Source organism: Sarcophilus harrisii, chromosome 3 (assembly GCF_902635505.1).
Source record: "Sarcophilus harrisii chromosome 3, mSarHar1.11, whole genome shotgun sequence".
Taxonomy (NCBI): Eukaryota; Metazoa; Chordata; class Mammalia; order Dasyuromorphia; family Dasyuridae; genus Sarcophilus; species Sarcophilus harrisii.
In genome coordinates, this window is record NC_045428.1 from 431,349,922 (window position 1) to 431,368,404 (window position 18,483).

General features: G+C 34.4%; 1 protein-coding gene across 1 annotated transcript in view; it reads left to right on the forward strand.

Annotated features, from left to right (window-relative positions):
- The window catches only part of STARD13 (StAR related lipid transfer domain containing 13), a 285,280-nt gene that overhangs the window by 25,952 nt on the left and 240,845 nt on the right, over positions 1 to 18,483 (forward strand). The window lies entirely within an intron of this gene.

Here is an 18,483-nt window from a genome sequence, read left to right on the forward strand (position 1 = left end):
TCTCATTCTGTGCAATTCTTCAGAGTCTATGCCCTCCTATAAATACTCTACAAGAGATTCAGCACATAGAGTCCTTTCTTGAAGTGTTTTGACTTTGATAGATATTGATGAAGGACAGTCTGTCTACCAGGTTATCCTTTGCTCCCACTACTTATAGAACCCTAGAACCATAGATTTAGAGTTGGAAGGGACCTCAGAGGCCATTGAGTTCAATTACCTGGTTTATTTTCATTTTTCTGATTTATTAAGGTATTATTTTTTGTGTTATCCATTCCATAACTTCCTTTCCCAATTAAATGTGATGAATTACCAATGATAAATCTAGATATCTACATTCTACATGAACAGGTCCACTGAAAATGCTATTTTTTAAGTAGTCAACAAAAATAAGTACCATGGTTTATTTTTTTAACCTTTCAGTCAATTTTATGATTATAAAGATATATTCTATATCAAATATCTCTTCAAAAAGGTTACCTAGTCCTTTTCATACTTTCTTCAAGTATACCCTGGGATGCATGCATAGATTAATGTCATAAAAATTATATAAATATGAGAATATGGTGGTAAATTATTGCCATGTTCTCTCTTGCCTTTAAAAAATAGTGATATTCTGAGATTCTTTTTCTATTGTTTTTCTCCCTTCTTTGATATATGTGGAAAATTGTTCCTCAAATATGTTCAATATTTGGTCTCCACCAAAACAAAACCCTTTTCTGTTGGGTTTAACTTCTTTTTCAATTTTTCTTTTCCTTACTTCTATTTTATTTCCTTCAGGAAAACACTGGAGATGTGATGTCAGAGTCCAAACATGGCTACTCGATTGTTATTGATAAAGAAAAGAGTTACTATAAAAAAGTTAACATTTTCCCTCCATTTTTCATTTGTGGGTTCTAATTTCATCAGAAATGCCTTCAAAATGATTTTGCTTAGTCAACCAAACATGCTGTAAATTTGTTTTGCCTTTCTTTCTTGCTTGCTCTTTTATTGGATTATGTTACTCATATTTTTCTTTCATATTTTTGCATCTATTTCTCAAATAATCAAGTTTTGCCCCTAATTGTTACATCTCTCTGCTTTGAAAAAAAATTTATCTTTTTCTATGTAAAGTAGTTTCAAGATTCTTTTTGGGCTCCTTATTGTGTTAATTAATTTACAACAGTTATAACGATTATAACAGTCAAACCCGTTAGGAAGTGGTAATAGCCTGGGTCAATATTGGTTCTATATCCCTTTCCCATTTTATATTAAAAGCTGCTTAAATGGTGTCTAGCCCACATCAGAGGTATCTCAATTTGAAGCTATCCTTTCATTTTAACTTGTGCTTCTAAATTTGGATTAATTTTTATCTTTGTTTTTATATGGGGTGGGGGTAGGAGGAGTGTGATCAGATGACTCCCTTTTGAATTCTTTGTTCAATTCCATGAATTTATGGGATGGGTGCTTCTGTCTGTGGTTAGGATGGCATCTCTCCAAGCAGCACACATAAAAACACATTGGTAACTTGTTTAGAAGACCCAGCTCTTGAATGTGTTTTCAGTAGAAGCAGCTTAGCACAGTGACTAGAATTCCAAACCTAAAATCAAGACCTGGGTTCAAATTTAACCTTAGGCCTCAGAAACGTTCTAGCTGTGTCACCCTGGGCAAGTCATTTAAACTATTTGCCTATTTTATCTCAACTTAAAATAAAAATAACAATACCACCTAACTCTCCAGATTGTTGTGAGGATCAAATGATAAAATGTTCATCAAAAACACTTAGAGCAAACTTTGGCACATAGTAGGTGCTTTGTAAATACTTATTCTCTTCCTTTCTGTGACTGGAATTGTCTTTAAGATTGGCTGGCTGGGGCTCAAAGGACATACTCCTATGAGAGGATATGTCCCTTTGTGAAGGCCTATAAAAGAGAAAAATCCCATTATCCTAAGTTGTTTTGTGGTTCTTTTCACTTAAATCTTCTTTCTAGATTGCCACAGGGGAGGGAAAAAGGAATCTTTCCTTTTTTGCCCTCACTAAGAGCAATTGATAGTGATTTGTGGTAGAAACACATGGAGAAACTTTGCTCTCTTGGCCTAAAAAAAGGAGTTTGTGGACAGTACTCTTAAACACCAGCTTCTGTGTGGAGGGGAGGAAGGGAGAGATCAAACATCTCTAAACAGCATAATACAAGAATCTGGACTTCTAACCAAAAGGAGTATTTCCTGGGCAGTATTAGCCTTTTTCAAGGAAAGCTGATAACTCCATATTTAAGACATCCTGAGTTTAAGAGTTGGAGCATCTAATCTCCAAAGAGAGAAGGGAATTACCCCTATAGTTCCTAAATACTTTCCTGTCTTGGGAAAAGAATTATCCAAATTGCCTACTATATAGCTCAAGAAATAAAGTCATAGCATGAGTGAGGAAAGAGATACAGACTTTATCATCCTCTGCTACTAAGGTGAGTTTAGGCCCAGTGGGAAGGGGAATTGCTTATTCATCAGCCATTATCAAAGTATTTTGCCTTCTGGTGTTGATCTAAACCACAAGATGGTACTATAAGTCTTGAGTACTACAAGTATAGGACTGTGGAAAAGAGACTTAATAGAGGGTTAATGGATTGGCCCAGTTTCAACCACAAGTCCAGTTCCCTTCAGGGGGAAGTTTATGAGCTACTTGAATTCTATATATTTTTCTTGTATTTATTTATGGACATACATTTTCTGTGATATTAAATACTGACCTATACCACATGTGCATTTATAATATTCAATTTTGTATGAAAATTAAGTACCATATTGCTTATTTTGGGGAAATAACCTAGAGGTAAGCTATTCCTGAGCTACAATGAGAGATTTTTCTGGAATAGCTGCTAAAAAGGGTAATAAACCAAAAAGATAAAATAATCCTTGGTTCAGGCATCTGGGTTTAGACTGATCATTGTATATTAATCTAATAGATTAATGTACATAGCTGATTGTGGAAATTATCCCCACATCTGTACACAATAGATATTAAAATAATAGTTCTTGAATGTTGAGGAATGAATGAATATGTAGTTTCCTAAAATAACTACTTTGAAGGAAATTATTCATTTGAATATGTTAGGTCTGATATATTTATTTTTTAAAAATCCATCATATTACTTTGTAGTATGTCTCATATATTGTTCCCATTGGTGTACTCTAAGTAAGATGCTAATTAAGGTTATGATGATGAATAAATAAAGAGCTGTTTACTAGGCACAAAACTTTATTTTTCATCAAGGAAAAAGAACCATTAAACTTCCATGCTGAGAGACCAAAGTAATTTTATCTTATTAGATAGGTAAGAAAAATAAACAGGAAATTAAAACCTTTACCACCTGGGTAATACTGGTGCTTTATAGGACTACCTGGACTTCAGGTGAATTGTTTATTTAATATAATTTGGCTAAAAGAAGGAAACAAAATAAATTACTTTCCACTGGGAATTAAATTAAACTGACAACTTTGAAAAATGATTTCAAATAGTATTTCTGCATTGTGTTACTTTATTGAAATATAATCAGATAAAATGTTTCATTTAAATGAAACTTATTTTCTTCTCTCCTTTTCAAAAATAGATGTTATAAAGTTAATTAATAAAACATAGTGTGCATACCCAACAAACTTCCATTTTACAAGCTTCTTTTGAATATCCGTAAGAAAAAAGAACCATTTATTCTATACTAGGAAGTATGAAATGATTTTTCCTTTTATCTTTTTAAACTGATAGTATTTAGTTAAAAGATTTAATATATATTCATGCATTTATACAATATAGTATACCATATATGTATATTATTGATATAAATATATATATAATACTTGTATATAGATATTGATATCAAGACAGAAGAAATAGAGATGAAGACAGAAACAGAGAGAATGTTGGAGAGAGAGAATCTAAGACAGAGAAACAAAGACAGATGGGCATGGTAGATAACTGACTTCAGAGACAGGAGGGGGAAAAAATCACTTAATCTCTCAGACAACTCTGAAAAGACACAATGTAGAGAAGGTATAAATATGCTTAGAGAGTGCTCCTCTCTGTGACTTCCCTAGTGAACACACACACACACACACACACAAAGTATAAGTATTTGTATTTATTATTTATTTTATATTTTAAATTATTAATTAATATATTATTAAATTAATAATTCATATATATACAAGACTCAAAAGTCTTAACACAATTTGAAGACTTTTGAGATACTATATAAACAGATGTGCATATCTAGCTATATAAATATATATGTGAATGTATTTGTATGTATATTATATATATATACACACACTATTATTTTCATAGTTGTTTTGAAAGGGTGGTTCTACATTAATCTTTGCTCTTATTCAATATTTGTTTTTGAATATGTAATACCTATCATTTTCATCAAAAAAACAATGAATTATTACATAATTTATCCTTAGATAAACTTTCATGTTTTCTTTCATATTATTAATGAAATAATTTCTGAGTTGTGGAGTGTTTTTATATACCATCTCATTTATCTGCAGCTTGAATATCTAGTTCTTGCATTATATATATTTCTACTACTTGTTTTGGGACATTTCACTGCTCAGTAGATGTAGGGAGAGAAAGGAGTGGGTGTTATGGTAGAAGGAAGAAAAAAAGATAAATCATACACTTAAGTACCAACAAAAAGGAAGTCCTTAGCATGGAAAACTTGAAATGCAAGCTTGGCAATGATCTGTGTTTCTGCCATCCACAGACCCTTTTTAGCTAAATACAGCAAGGCTCATTGCCAGAAAATTGGCCACCTGGTGATGAATTTTTATGAGCTCCAGAGGGTTGCAGTCATAGTAACCAAGTTATAGAAGAGCTAAGATCGGTCGAGTGATGGAATCATGGAACCTTGAAATACTGGAGCATATATTTAGATTACTTATAGCCTTCAAGATATAATCTGGGTGGATCAAAAAGTTTGTCAGTAGTTTTGGATTGGTTTGTGGTTTTCCTCCAGACTCTCTGAGTGTGGTCCAACTTCACTCTGAAAGGCCAGCAAATACCATTCTCCTTGGTGAATAAATGAATGTCTAGCTCCACTCATGATATGCTTATTTCACAGGACTGTTAGGAAGAAAATGCTTCAAAAAACCTTGAAGGGCTATAACCAAAGTGGAGTTATTATTTTAGCTCTCTCCCTTTCCTATAGACTCTTAAAATCGTGAAAAGCTTAGGCCTTAGCAGGAAGGAAGGAAGGAAGAAAGAAAGGGATGGAGGGAAGGAGGGAAGGAAAGAAGGAAGGAAAAAAGAAAAGAAGGAAAGAAGGAACTGGACTATATGGAATCTACAAATGGCGATTTAAATATCTCCATACTCCCTGTAGTTACAAAACAAATAAGTTTTACAATTCAGAACAAACTTCAGCAAGGTGATTTCAGCAGTTGTACAGCAATGTACTTCAATAATTTCTGACTGACTGCCCATCCACTTCCAACCTGACCTGCAATTCTAAGTAATCTATAGAAATAGCTATAGAGAGAATGGGTAATTTCACTAGTGTTACACAACTAGTTTCTAAGACAGGACTTGAACTCAATTCTCTCTAACTACAAGTCTCTGTTCTATCCAATACATCACCAAGCTTCCCCAGCTAAATTTTTTCTGCTATAGAGAATATGAAATAGAGCCAGTAGAGAATAAGGGTAAGATGGGAGTCATTGATTTGTGGAATAAGGTGACATTTTCTTATTTGAGTCTCTTTATGGAATCCCAGGACCTTCCTTGTGACCTAGGGCACATCTCCAGCCACATTTTTGGCAAAGTTCATTTTTCCTCTAGCCCAACAGCTAATCTAATAAGGTCAAAAATTTCCTATAAAGACCATGGGAAGATGAAAAGAAAAGTGATTGGAAGATGTCACAAAGAGTGAAGTAAGGTGTTGCAGCTACCACCTGTTTTGTAATTGAAATGAAAAAAATAGAAACTTAAAATTGTACAGATCTGTCTTGTGTCTCTACCTACCCTAGTTCTTAAAGTTTCATGGGAGATGAAGCAATTTCCGAGTGTCTCATAAATGTACAATACCATTGCTTGTTCTCACTGACTTGGCAATCAATCAAAAGCCCAGTGCTGACTAGTGCCTTATTTAGGTTAAAATTATTTCTAAAATAGGACAAATTCGTTCAAATTGGGAGAAATCTGAGCTAATATTGCCCTGACCATAACTGTTGTCATGGCGTCTTTTGTGAAGAACAGCTCATTCTTTTCACCTCTTTCTTGGCCAAGTGTTCAAAAAGGGAAAGAAACTTCAACGTGTGTGTGTGTGTGTGTGTGTGTGTGTGTGTGTGTATAGTCATACAGGCCTTTCCAGATCATGTTTCTGAATGGATGAATAGCATACATTTCTAGCTTTAAATCACATCTGCACATAGAACAGCTGCTAAAACGACTGTTTTGCTATTCCCCCCCTTCCACTCCACCACCCAAAATGCATTTGTTCAGGTTTTTGGAAGCATGACATTTATATATGTAGCTGTATCTTTAAAAATTGTAGCAGAGCATAATGTGCCTTCCATGTTCGCCTGATTCCAGCCCATTTGTCTGGGAGCAAACTTTCAAGTTACTTCCAATCAAACACGGTATTTGTGCTGATTTAATTAATCTGTGAAACTGTGTAATGCATTAGAGTGTACATGGCAAAAAAACGGATGGTCTCCCTCAGCAGCTTAGCCAAGATTTCATTGCAAGGCCTTGTTGTGAAGACTCATGTTACTAAGGTTTTGGCAGGAAGGACTGTTCACTTGTGCATCATAAAAGAATGTAAACTACCCTTGTTGATTGATGCTCTCAGATTAACAAATATGTTATATAAATGAGGATATCAGCTTTAGTAGAGAATTGTTACTAGTGGACAAAATGCATTTTGAAATGAGCTTCATTTTTGTTGGTAGCTCACAGTTGAGCAACTGAATATAATTAGAGAAATGAGACATTTATTCAGCTTCAGGTTCTTCTCATCTCATGGAAGGGGAAGCAATGCAAAAGAAATGAAAATTTCTTCTCTTTTAGCTTACAGTCTAGGTGACAAAATAGGTTTCTTATATCCAAATGCCATTGTTCATTATAGTTCATTATAGTTACATACACACACACACACACACACACACACACACACACATATGCATGTCTAAGCTTTCCTACTAAAAATATACTCCTTAAAGGCAGGAAAAACATTTTACTCATCTTCATCTAGATGCCAGTACCTACTAAAGTAATTTGACTATGGAAGGAACTTAATAGTGAATGAATTAATAGACAATATGATGCAATGGAAAGTTCACTGGATTTTCAGTTAAAAGACCTGAATTCAAATCTGTGCTCTGCAATTAATTACTTATATGACCTTGGGGAATTTATTTGATTTTTCTGGCTTTTGCTTATCTCATCTATCACTTGAGAGGGCAGACCAAGAAGATGACCATTAATTTCCCATCTGCCTCTAAATTCATGATCCTATGAAATGTAACCAAGTCTAAAGAATCAACTTATCAATAAATGTAAATTAATTCTACATAAAAGAAATCATTGTATTGAGACAATTAAGTGATTAATATCAGCATTAGTGCAAAGTAATATTATTCAGGGAATTAGAATTAGTTGAGGTCATTCAGTCAGCAAAGGTTTCCCAGAGAAGATGAATTTTGCTCTAAGTTACACATCAATTAAGGGATGTATGTTAATGAAAAGGAGATATTTTATGTCCCCACATGGATCTTCCATTTGCTTCTTCAATTTTTAAAATGCATTATTTCCTCAAAAACTGACTCCTATTACAAATTTCCTCATTCCTATTGATGGCACCAACATCCTTCTAGTCACTCAGGTTTACAATCATGTGATTGACTGCAAGGAGGTTTCTCCTTCAACCCCATCTGCTGTGTCTTTTTTTAAAAAATTTTTATTAAAGCTTTTTATTTTTCAAAACACATGTGGATAATACTTTAACATTAGCCCTTGCAAAACCTTATGTTCCAATTTCCTTCTCCCTTCATCTAGCCCCTCCCCTAGATGACAGGTAGTCCATGGTCAAAATATATGTTAAATAAAATATATGCATACATATTTATACAATTATCATGCTGACCAAGAAAAATCAAACCAGTTTAAAAAAAAGAGAGAAAGACGCAAAATAAAATGCAAGCAAACAACAATAAAAAGAGTGAAAATGCTATGTTGTGAACCACACTCAGTTCCCACAAACCTCTCTCTGAGTGTAGATGGCTCTCTTCATCACAAAATCATTGGAATTGGTCTGAATCATCTCATTGTTGAAGAGAGCTACATCATCAGAGCTGATCATCATATAGTTTTATTGTTGCCATATCTAATGATCTCCTGGTTCTGCTCATTTAACTTAGCATCAGTTCATGTAAGTCTCTCCAGGCCTCTCTGAAATCATCCTGCCGGTTGTTTTCTTATAGAACAATAATATTCCATAATATTCACATACCATACTTTATTCAGCCATTCTCCAATTGATGGGCATCCACTCCGTTTCCAGTTTCTTGTCACTACAAAAAGGGCTGCCACAAATATTTTTGCACATGTGGGTCCCTTTGTCTCCTTTAAGATCTCTTTGGGATATAAATCCAGTAGAAAAATTACTGGATTAAAGGTTATGCACAATTTGAAAACTTTTTGAGCAAGTTCCAAATTGCTCTCCAGAAGGGTTGGATCTGTTCACAGTTCCACCAACAATGTATTAGTGTCCCAGTCTTCCCACATCCCCTCCAACATTTGTCATTAATTTTTCCTGTCATCTTAGCCAATCTGAGAGGTGTGTAGTGGAATCTCAGAGTTGTTTTAATTTGTATTTCTCTGTTCAATAGTGATTTAAAACACCTTTTCATGTGACTACAAATAGTTTCAGTTGATTATCTGAAAATTGTCTGTTCATATCCTCTGATCATTTATCAATTGGAGAATGTCTTGAATTCTTACAAATTTGAATCAATTCTCTATATTTTAAAAATGAGGCCTTTATCAGAAACTTTGAATGTAAAAATGTTTTCTTAGTTTATTGCTTCCCTTCTAATCTTGTCTGCATTAGTTTTGTTTGTATAAAACCTTTTTAACGTAATATAATCAAAATTATCTATTTTGTGATCAATAATGATCTCCACTTCTTTTTTGGTCACAAATTCCTTTCTCCTCTACAAATCTGAGAGGTAAACTATCCCATATTCTTCTAATTTGTTTATAACATTATTCTTTATGTTTAGATCATGAACCCATTTCGACCTTAACCTAGTATGAATTGTTATGTGTGGGTCAGTGCCTAGTTTCTGCCATATTAGTTTCCAATTTTCCCAGCAGTTTTTGTCAAATAATGAATTCTTATCCCAAAAGCTGGGGTCTTTGGGTTTGTCAAATACTAGATTGCTATAGTCATTGTTTTATTTTGTGAACCTAACCTATTCCCCTGATCAACTATTCTGTTTCTTGGCAGGTACCAAATGGTTTTTATGACCACTGCTTTATAGTATAGCTTTAGATCTGGTGCAGCTAGGCTACTTTCATTTGCATTTTTTTCATTAATTCCCTTTAAATTCTTGACCTTTTGTTCTTCTAGATGAATTTTGTTGTTATTTTTTCTAGGTCAGTAAAATAGTTTCTTGGGAGGTTAATTGGTATAGCACTAAATAAATAGATTAGTTTAGGTAGTATTGTCATCTTTATTATATTCATTCAACCTATCCAAGAGCTCTTGATATTTTTCAAATTGTTTAGATCTGACTTTATTTGTGTGGAAAGTGTTTGGTAGTTTTGCTCATATAGTTCCTGACTTTCTCTTGGCAGATAGATTCCCAAATATTTTATACTATTGACAATTATTTTAAATGCAATTTCTCTTTGTATCTCTTGCTCTTGAATTTTGTTAGGAATATATAAAAATGTTGATGATTTATGTGGATTTATTTTGTATCCTGCAACTTTGCTACGGTTGTGGATTATAGCTGATAGTCTTTTTGTTGATTCTCTAGCATTCTTTAAGTATGCCATCATATCATCTGCAAAGAGTGATAATTTGGTTCCTCATTACCTACTCTGATTAATCTCTTTTTCTTATTGTCAAAGCTAGCATTTCTAATACAATACTGAATAATAATGGTGATAGTGGGCAACTTTGTTTAACTCCTAATCTTATTGGGGATGGTTCCAGTTTATCCCTATTACATATGATGCTTGCTGATGGTTTTTAAATAGATGCTACTGTTTTAAGGAAAAGTCCATTTAATCTTATGCTCTCTAGAGTTTTTAAAAGAATGGATGTTGGATTTTATCAAATGCTTTTTCTTCATCTATTGAGATAATCATATGATTTTTGTTAGTTTGGTTACTGATATAGTCAATTATGCTAATAGTTTTCCTAATATTGAACCAGCCCTGCAATTCTACTTGGTCATGGTGTATTATCCTGGGGATGACTTTCTGTAATCACTTTGCTAATATTTTATTTAAGATTTTTACATCAATATTAATTAGAGAAATTGATCTATAGTTTTCTTTCTCTATTTTCATTCTACCTGGTTTAGGTATCAGTACCATGTCTGTGTCAAAGGAATTTGGTAGGAGTTCTTTCCTTTTATTTTTTTTTCAAATAGTTTATATAGTATTGGAGTTAATTGTTCTTTAAATGTTTAGTAGAATTCCCATGTAAATCCATCATGCTTCTGTATATTTTTCCTTAGGAAGTTAATTAATAGTTATTCTGTTTCTTTTTCTAAAATGGGACTATTTAATTTATTTCCTCTTTTGTTAACCTGGGCAATCTATATTTTTGTAGGTGTTACTACATTTCACTTAGGTTTATCAAATTTGTTGGCATAAAGTTGGACAAAATAACTCCTAATTATTTCTCTAGTTTCCTCTTCATTGTTGGAAAGTTCTCTCTTTTCATTTTTGAGACTAATAATATGATTTTCCTCTTTCCCTTTTCTAATCAAATTAACTAAAGGTTTATCTATTTTATTGGGTTTTTCATAAAACCAACTCAGTTTTATTTATTAATTCAATAGTTTTTTTTTTTTTTTTTACTTTCAACTTTATTAATCTCACCTTTTATTTTTAGAATTTCAAGTTTGGTATTTGATTAGGGGTTTTTAATTTGTTCTTTTTCTAGCTTTTTTAGTTGCAAGTCCAATTCATTGATCTTTTCTTTCTCTATTTTATGCAAGAAAGCATCTAGAAATATAAAATTTCCCTTTATCACTGCTTTAGCTGCATCCCACAAATTTTTGTATGTTGTCTCATTATTGTCATTCTCTTGGATGAAATTATTCATTGTGTCTGTGATTTGCTGTTTCACCCATTCATTCATTAGGATGAGATTATTTAGTTTCCAATTACTTTTTGGTCTATTTTTCCCTGGTCTTTTATTGAATGTAATTTTAATTGCATTGTGATCTGAAAAAAATTGCATTTATTATTTATACTTTTCTGCATTTGATTTTGAGGTCTTTATGTCCTAATACATGGTCAGTTTTTGTACAGGTTCCATGAACTGCCAAGAAGAAAGTGTACTCCTTTCTGTCTCCATTCAATTTTGAGATCTCCCACTATTATTGTTTTGCTATTTCTTCTTACAGCTCTCTTAACTTCTCCTTTAGGAATTTCCATGCTACACCACTTGGTGCATATATGTTTAGTATTGATATTGCTTCATTATCTATTATATCCTTTAGCAAGATATAGTTTCCTTCCTTATCTCTTTTAATTAGATTAATTTTTGCTTTTGCTTGATCTGAGATCAGGATGGCCATCCCTGTTTTTTTTTTTTTGTTTGTTTGTTTGTTTGTTTTATTTTTTGCTCCATCTGAAGCATAATAGATTTTGCTCCAGCTTTTTACTTTACTCTTTATGTATCACTCTGCTTTAAATGTTTCTTCTTGTAAAGAACTTATTGTAGGGTTCTGGCTTTTAATCCAGTCTGCTATCCACTTCCACTTTATGGGAGAGTTCATCCATTCACATTTACAGTTAAAACTACTAATTCTGTATTTCCCACCATCTTATTTACCCCAAATTATGCTTTCTCTTTCCTTTTCCCCTTTCCCTCCTCCTCAGTATTTTACTTATGAGCACCATTTGCCTCAAACAGCCCTCCCTTTTTAGAGCCTCTCCCCCTTTTTTATACCTTTCCTCTACTATTTCTGTTTCCCCTTCTATTAACCTACCCCTTTTCTTTTTCTCTTTCCCCTCCTACTTTCCTATAAGGTAAGAGAAGTTTCTCTGTGAAATCAAATATGTCTAATATTTTCTCTTTGAGCCAAATGTTATGAGAGTAAGATTCACACAATGTTCATCCCCCTCCTTTCTTTACCTCAATTATAATAGATTTTCTTTGCCTCTTCCTGGGAGGTAATTTCCCTCATTTTACCTCCATTTTCCCTTTTTACTGGTACAATCCCCTTTCCATCTCTCGTTTCCTTTTTATACCAGCAAAACCAAAATATACATGCATTCTCTATGTATACCCAAAGCAGAGATACAGTTCTCAAGAGTTCTTTTCTTTTTATTTTTTTATGATTCTCTTGAGTTTTATATTTGGAAGTCAGTTTTTTTTGTTCATTTCTGGTCTTTTTCATCAGAAATAAACGGAATTCACCTGTTTCATTAAATATCTATCTTTTCCCTGAAAGAAAATGCTCAGTTTGGCAGGGTAATTTATTCTTGGCTGCATTCCAATTTCCTTTGCCTTTCAGAATATCAGATTCTAGACCCTTTGATCCTTTAAGATGGAAGCTAGGTCCTGGGTAATCCTTATTGTGGCTCCTTGGTATTTGAATTGTTTCTTTCTGAATGCTTACAATATTTTTGCCTTGGTCTGATAGTTCTGAAATTTAGCCATGATATTCCTCAGAGTTTTAATTTTGGGGGTCTCTTTAAGGAGGTGTTTGGTGAATTCTTTCAATGGCTATTTTGTCTTCTGATTCTAGGACATCAGGGCAGTTCTCTTTGATGATTTCCTGAAAAATAATATCTAGGCTCTTTTTTTCATCATGGTTTTAAGGAAGTCCAACAATCCTTAGATTGTCTCTCCTAGATCTATTTTCCAGGTCAGTTGTTTTCCCAAGTAGGTATTTTAAATTTTCTTCTATTTTTTTTCTTCTTTTTGGTTTTGCTTGACTAATTCTTGATGTCTCATTGAGTCATTCATTTCCATTTGTTCAGTTGTGATTTTTAGTTAATTATTTTCATTTACTTTTTTTTTTTTTTAGTTCTTTTTGTCCAATTGAATTTTTAAATGAATTCTATGTTCTGTGTATTTTTTCAATTTCACAAATTCTGCTTTTAAGGGTTTTTTTTTTTTCCATTTCACAAATTTTATTTTTCAAGGATCTATTTTCTTTTTTTATTTCACAAATTCTGTTTTTCAGGGAGCTGTTGTCTTTTTCCATTTTGTCAAATTATTTTTTTAAAGAGTTTTTGCTTTTTCCATTTCACCAAGTCTATTTTGTAATGAATTTTCTTCACATCATTTCTGTTTTTCCTTTTCCAAACCCTCTTGCAAAGTTCTCATTTCCTTTCCCCATTTTTCTCTTAGCTCTTTTTAAAGATCCTTTTAAATTTCTTCTAGGAGAGCCTTGGGAACAATTTATATCACCCTTTGGTGCTTCATCTGGAGATGATCTGCTTTTAGTCTCTTCAGGGTTTGAAATTTGTTGTTCTCCTTCACCATAAAAACTATCGATGGTCAGAGTTCTATTTGCTTTTTAACTTTTTTTTTTTTTTTTTAAAGTTGAGTCTGCTTTTAGGGCAAGGAAGATTTTCCAAGCTTCTTCTACAAGCAACAGTGACTGTATTGACTCACTTTTGATGTTGGATGGGCGTGGCCAGGTCCTGTAAAATTCTGGCATTTTTGGGTTCACTATTTACCATTTGAGTTTGTGTTGGGTTGTTTTATAACTTCTCTGCTGATCTACTGCTTGCAACCAGGGCAGAGTTGCCAACAGTGCTGTAGATTCCTTCCCATACATAGATTCTCTGCCACGCAGAGCCCTCACCACCCTGGGTGTGTGCTGCCTGCGCTAGAGTCTGTGCTCTGTCTGCTTGCACTTGGTCCACCTTCCTCTGTGCCTGATTGATACAGACCCTTTCTGGAGATCTTTGAAATTGTCTTCTGCGGTAATTTGTTACTCTCTCTATATTCGTGGGTCTTGCCAATCCAGAACTAATTCAGAAGCTGGATTTGCTAATTAGTCTGAGGGTCATGGGAAGAGGTTAGAAACAAACATGTGTCATCTCTGCCATATTGGCTCCGCCCCCTGTCATGTCTTAAGAATTCTACTTCCACACATCTCATATCTATCTCCTTCTCTCTATTCATACTACCTCCTTCTTAATTCAATATCTCATCACTTCCCATCTGGATTATTTTAGTAACCTCCTAATTGTTCTTTTTTCCAGTGTCTTCCCTCTTCAATCTGTTTTTCACCAGGCTGCTAAACAAATTTTCCTAAATCACAGATATGACCATGGCATCCCATCACTATTAAAAAAGCATCAGTAGCTCACTCTTCCCTGTAGCAAATGCTCTTAAGTTTTTTTTTTTTAATATGCTATTATTTGTATTATATTTTATGTATTTAAAAACATTATTCTGAGAAGTCCATTGATTTCACCAGACTGCCAAAGGAAATTCATAACACAAAAAAAGATTAAGAATCCCAGGCGACCAGGCTTCCATCTGCTCCTTTTCCATTACATGTCATATCATTCCCATTCACATACTCTCTATCCAAGACAATCTGAATCAGCCTTCTCTCTGTTCCTGACATGTGACATTACATCTTCTACCTTTCTACCTTTGCATTAGTGGTTCTCTATATCTGAAAATCTCTAGCTTTCTTCAAGACACTAATCAGGTGTCCTTCTCTAGGTTCATCCTGATCCCCCTAGTTATTCTTACATTATCTCTTGGAATCATGTTGTATGACTTTGTATATACTTTGTGTAAATGTTGTAGCCACATAATCGAATGGAAGCTCTTTGAGGATAGAGAACGTTTCTTTTTTATCTTCATGTCCCTAGATCTTATCCCAACATCTTGCTCATAGTCAGTAGTTAATTGGTTTGAATTAAATGAATTTAAGTCCAGAAAATGGCACATACACAAGTATGGAAACAGGAACAAGCATGTTTCTTAGACATTTTTGTAGTTTCTTAGACATTTGCTACATGTATGTAGTTTATCATCTTACTCATTTTGGATTGAATTCATCATTGTTACATATAAGGAGAGTGAAATTTTATATATGGAGAGTACAAATTGTTATATATGTAAAGACAGTACAAATTGTTATATATAAGGAGAGAACCAATTGAATGTTAAGATAACTATGTGCTCAAAAAGTTTTCTTATATAGTTTCTGATAATTCACATTTTATATAATATTTATTAAGTATCCACTATATGCATAGCAGTGAATTTGGGGTGGGGGTGGGAGAAGAGAAGATTAGGGGAGAAGGAATAATGCAAAATTTAAATAAAATATAGTTCTTGGAATAGGCACACTGCAAGTTAGAAATTACTTTTTTTCAGCTACATTGAGCCCATACTTAGTACCACATTCTTAGATTTGCACTTTAAAAGAAATGTCTCTATACCTTCAAGTCTAACAATTCTTGTGGTTTCCTTAATAATTAACTGCTAACCATAGTGCTGACAGCCTCCAGAGTTGAAGTAAGAGGAAGGGTCTTGAAGACGTTTTTATTAGGCTGAGGGCAGATGTTGTGTCTCCTAATGGGAATGGGGCCTAAAGGGAGCTTCTGTGCATAGCCCTGAGAGATCAGATATGCAAATTGCATCACAGCTGTGCTTTATTAAATTGTAAATCCTAACCTTCCTTGAATGAGGTTGACTTGTATTGGTAGCCTCTCAGAGTGCTCTGGTGAGATCCCAGATAAGTGAAAGCAGTGTGATGAATTGAATAGTATGAAGTTCAGAGCTGAGCATCTGCCAGATGTTTTCATGTGCTAAATACCATTTCTCCAGCTTTTACTTTATAACTGCATCAGACCAGGCAGCTATCCAAAGGGGGCTGTGTTTTAGTCAGAAGAGGGTATTTTTAGATTACTTGATTGAAGATGAACATATATCTGTTTCTTGATGGAATCAAAAGATTGTCTTGTGTTGTCTCATCATAGGAATGTAGAAGATTTTTATATGGTCCAACAGGAGGTTGTGCCAAGTCTTCCTACTGTCAGCAAAAGGTTAGACTTTGTGGCAGATTTTTTTTTTTTTAATAAATCATCCTAGTGTTTCCTTTGCCTCAGCTATTTCATTCTCTAACCTGAATATTTAATCAGACATTTATTGAGTATCTGAGTATGCTGAATACTGTGCTGGATGCTGGAAGGAAATGGATAAGGGACACAGTTTGCCCAAAATGAAATGAAAGAGCACTTCAGAGAATGGAGAAAGGTGGATGGAATGTTTGGAAATTGGAGTAGAGGTGCATTGGCCAGGGCCCCAGCCACTGAGCAGAATCCCTGGGGCTTGCTTGTCTGGGCAGGCAAGTCCTTGGGGCATTTCCAAAATCTGTGGAATGAGGGGAGCAGTAATTGTTATTTAGAAGTACCCTTCAGCATAGCTATTTTCCCAGTTGGTTGTTACAGAACTTTAGTAGATACTGATTCAAGGAAGCTGGAGACAGAATCATAAAGCTAGAAGGGACCTCAGAGGCTATACAGTCCAACCTCCTTAATTTCTACATTAAGAAAACACACAACCTAGGATAATTAAGTGATTTGCTCAAGATCACACAAATAGGGAGGCTAACTTTAATCCTAAATTCCCTGAATCCAGGGCCAATGCTCTTTTTATTGTGGGTCCCAACTAGAAGTAAGGTGAGGCAGGATCCAGAACTGGTTAGGGAGAAGAAGAATAAGAGGTTCCAAGTGAATAAGATTCCTTACTGATGTGAATGATCTCAAGGCATAGGGTAGAAGAAGCAGAGAGAAGCATGGTCTGCAAACTAGGTTGGAATTAAGGAAATCAGAGTATAGGAAGATAAGCGAACAACATGTTTCAGGCCCCTGTGAGACAAGCTTTGAAAAGGGAGAGCAGTTTCAAAAACAACTTATCAAGTGAGCAAGTTTCACTGTGCCTAAAGTTATGGTATCAATCAACAATGAATGGAATAACAAAAAATTATTTATTATGTACTTTCTATGTGCAAAGTACTAATCTTTCGGGATACAAAAGCAAAACACTCTCTGCTCTTATGAAGTGCACAGTCCAGTTGACATAGGAGAGGTTTTAGCTGCCAATCAAATAGAAAGCCCCAGTAGTCCCTAGGGTGCAGCAGGAAAACAGATGATAATATAATATTTAATATAATATTCTAATATCATTTCCATTGATAAAATCACATTTTTTTTTCTGACACTGATGAAGGCTTTTCCTGGTTTTTAGGAGCGATGGCTGCTGAGGAGATGAGGGTTGAAACACCTATAAAGATAACTACCAGTTCACATCTCCATAACAGTTGCTGCTGGACAATGGCTCTATGGTCACAGTCCATAACAGAGTGGGTGGTCTGGTGGGCACTATTATTACTGGAATTCTTAGGCTTACTCATTCATCAATAGCTGATAGTTGGCAGACAGTGTTTGTGGTCTCAAGGTTGGAGAGTCCCTTCCTTACCAGGGTTACAGCAACCTTGATGATAGTTGCTAGAATCAAGTTGCAATGACAAGTGGTGTAGGGAGCAGTAAAATTTCTGAGACATGTGGACTCTGTGTTGTGAGTGACTTCTACTGAGGTTTGAGGAGAATTTTTGGTTGAGGTGTTAGTAGTGGCTTAAATCACCTGGTAGAAGTTTAATTCTCTGTCTCTTGATCTCTGTTTTTTCTCCCCATCCCCCACCTTTTCTGTTCTCCTATTCTTCCCCCTCTCCCTCTTCTTCCTCTTCTTACCTTCTCCCTTTCCTTCCTCATCAGTGGCATTTGGTCCGTAATCATTGGTAATAGTACTGATAAGGATGATGAGTCTCTTCTCAAGGTTGAGAGGAGAGGGCTATTGCTATTCCTGTATGTGCCAGTTGATTGATATTGATAGCTGTGGAGATAGGCTCCTTCTACAACGGTTTCTCTTGTGATAGTTAGGAGGATCAGGCTGCAGACAGGATTCATGACCTGGAAATACTCCATTTCCCAGGGCTCTTGGCCCTGAACAGTCTCCATCCCAGCATTTATTAAGCACTGATTATTGGCAAAATACTCGGCTAAGCAGAGTATAGTGAAGATACCAAGATAAAGATAGAAATTTTACCTGAAATTTTACATTCTACTCAAGTGAAGCAATATTCTCAGAGATCAATATATATACAAATATACAAAGTCAAAACTAATAACTTGAGGGAAGATGGCATTAATAACTGAGGACATTTCCAAAATATATAGAGAATTAACTCTAATTTATAAAAAATCAAGCCATTCTCTAATTGAAA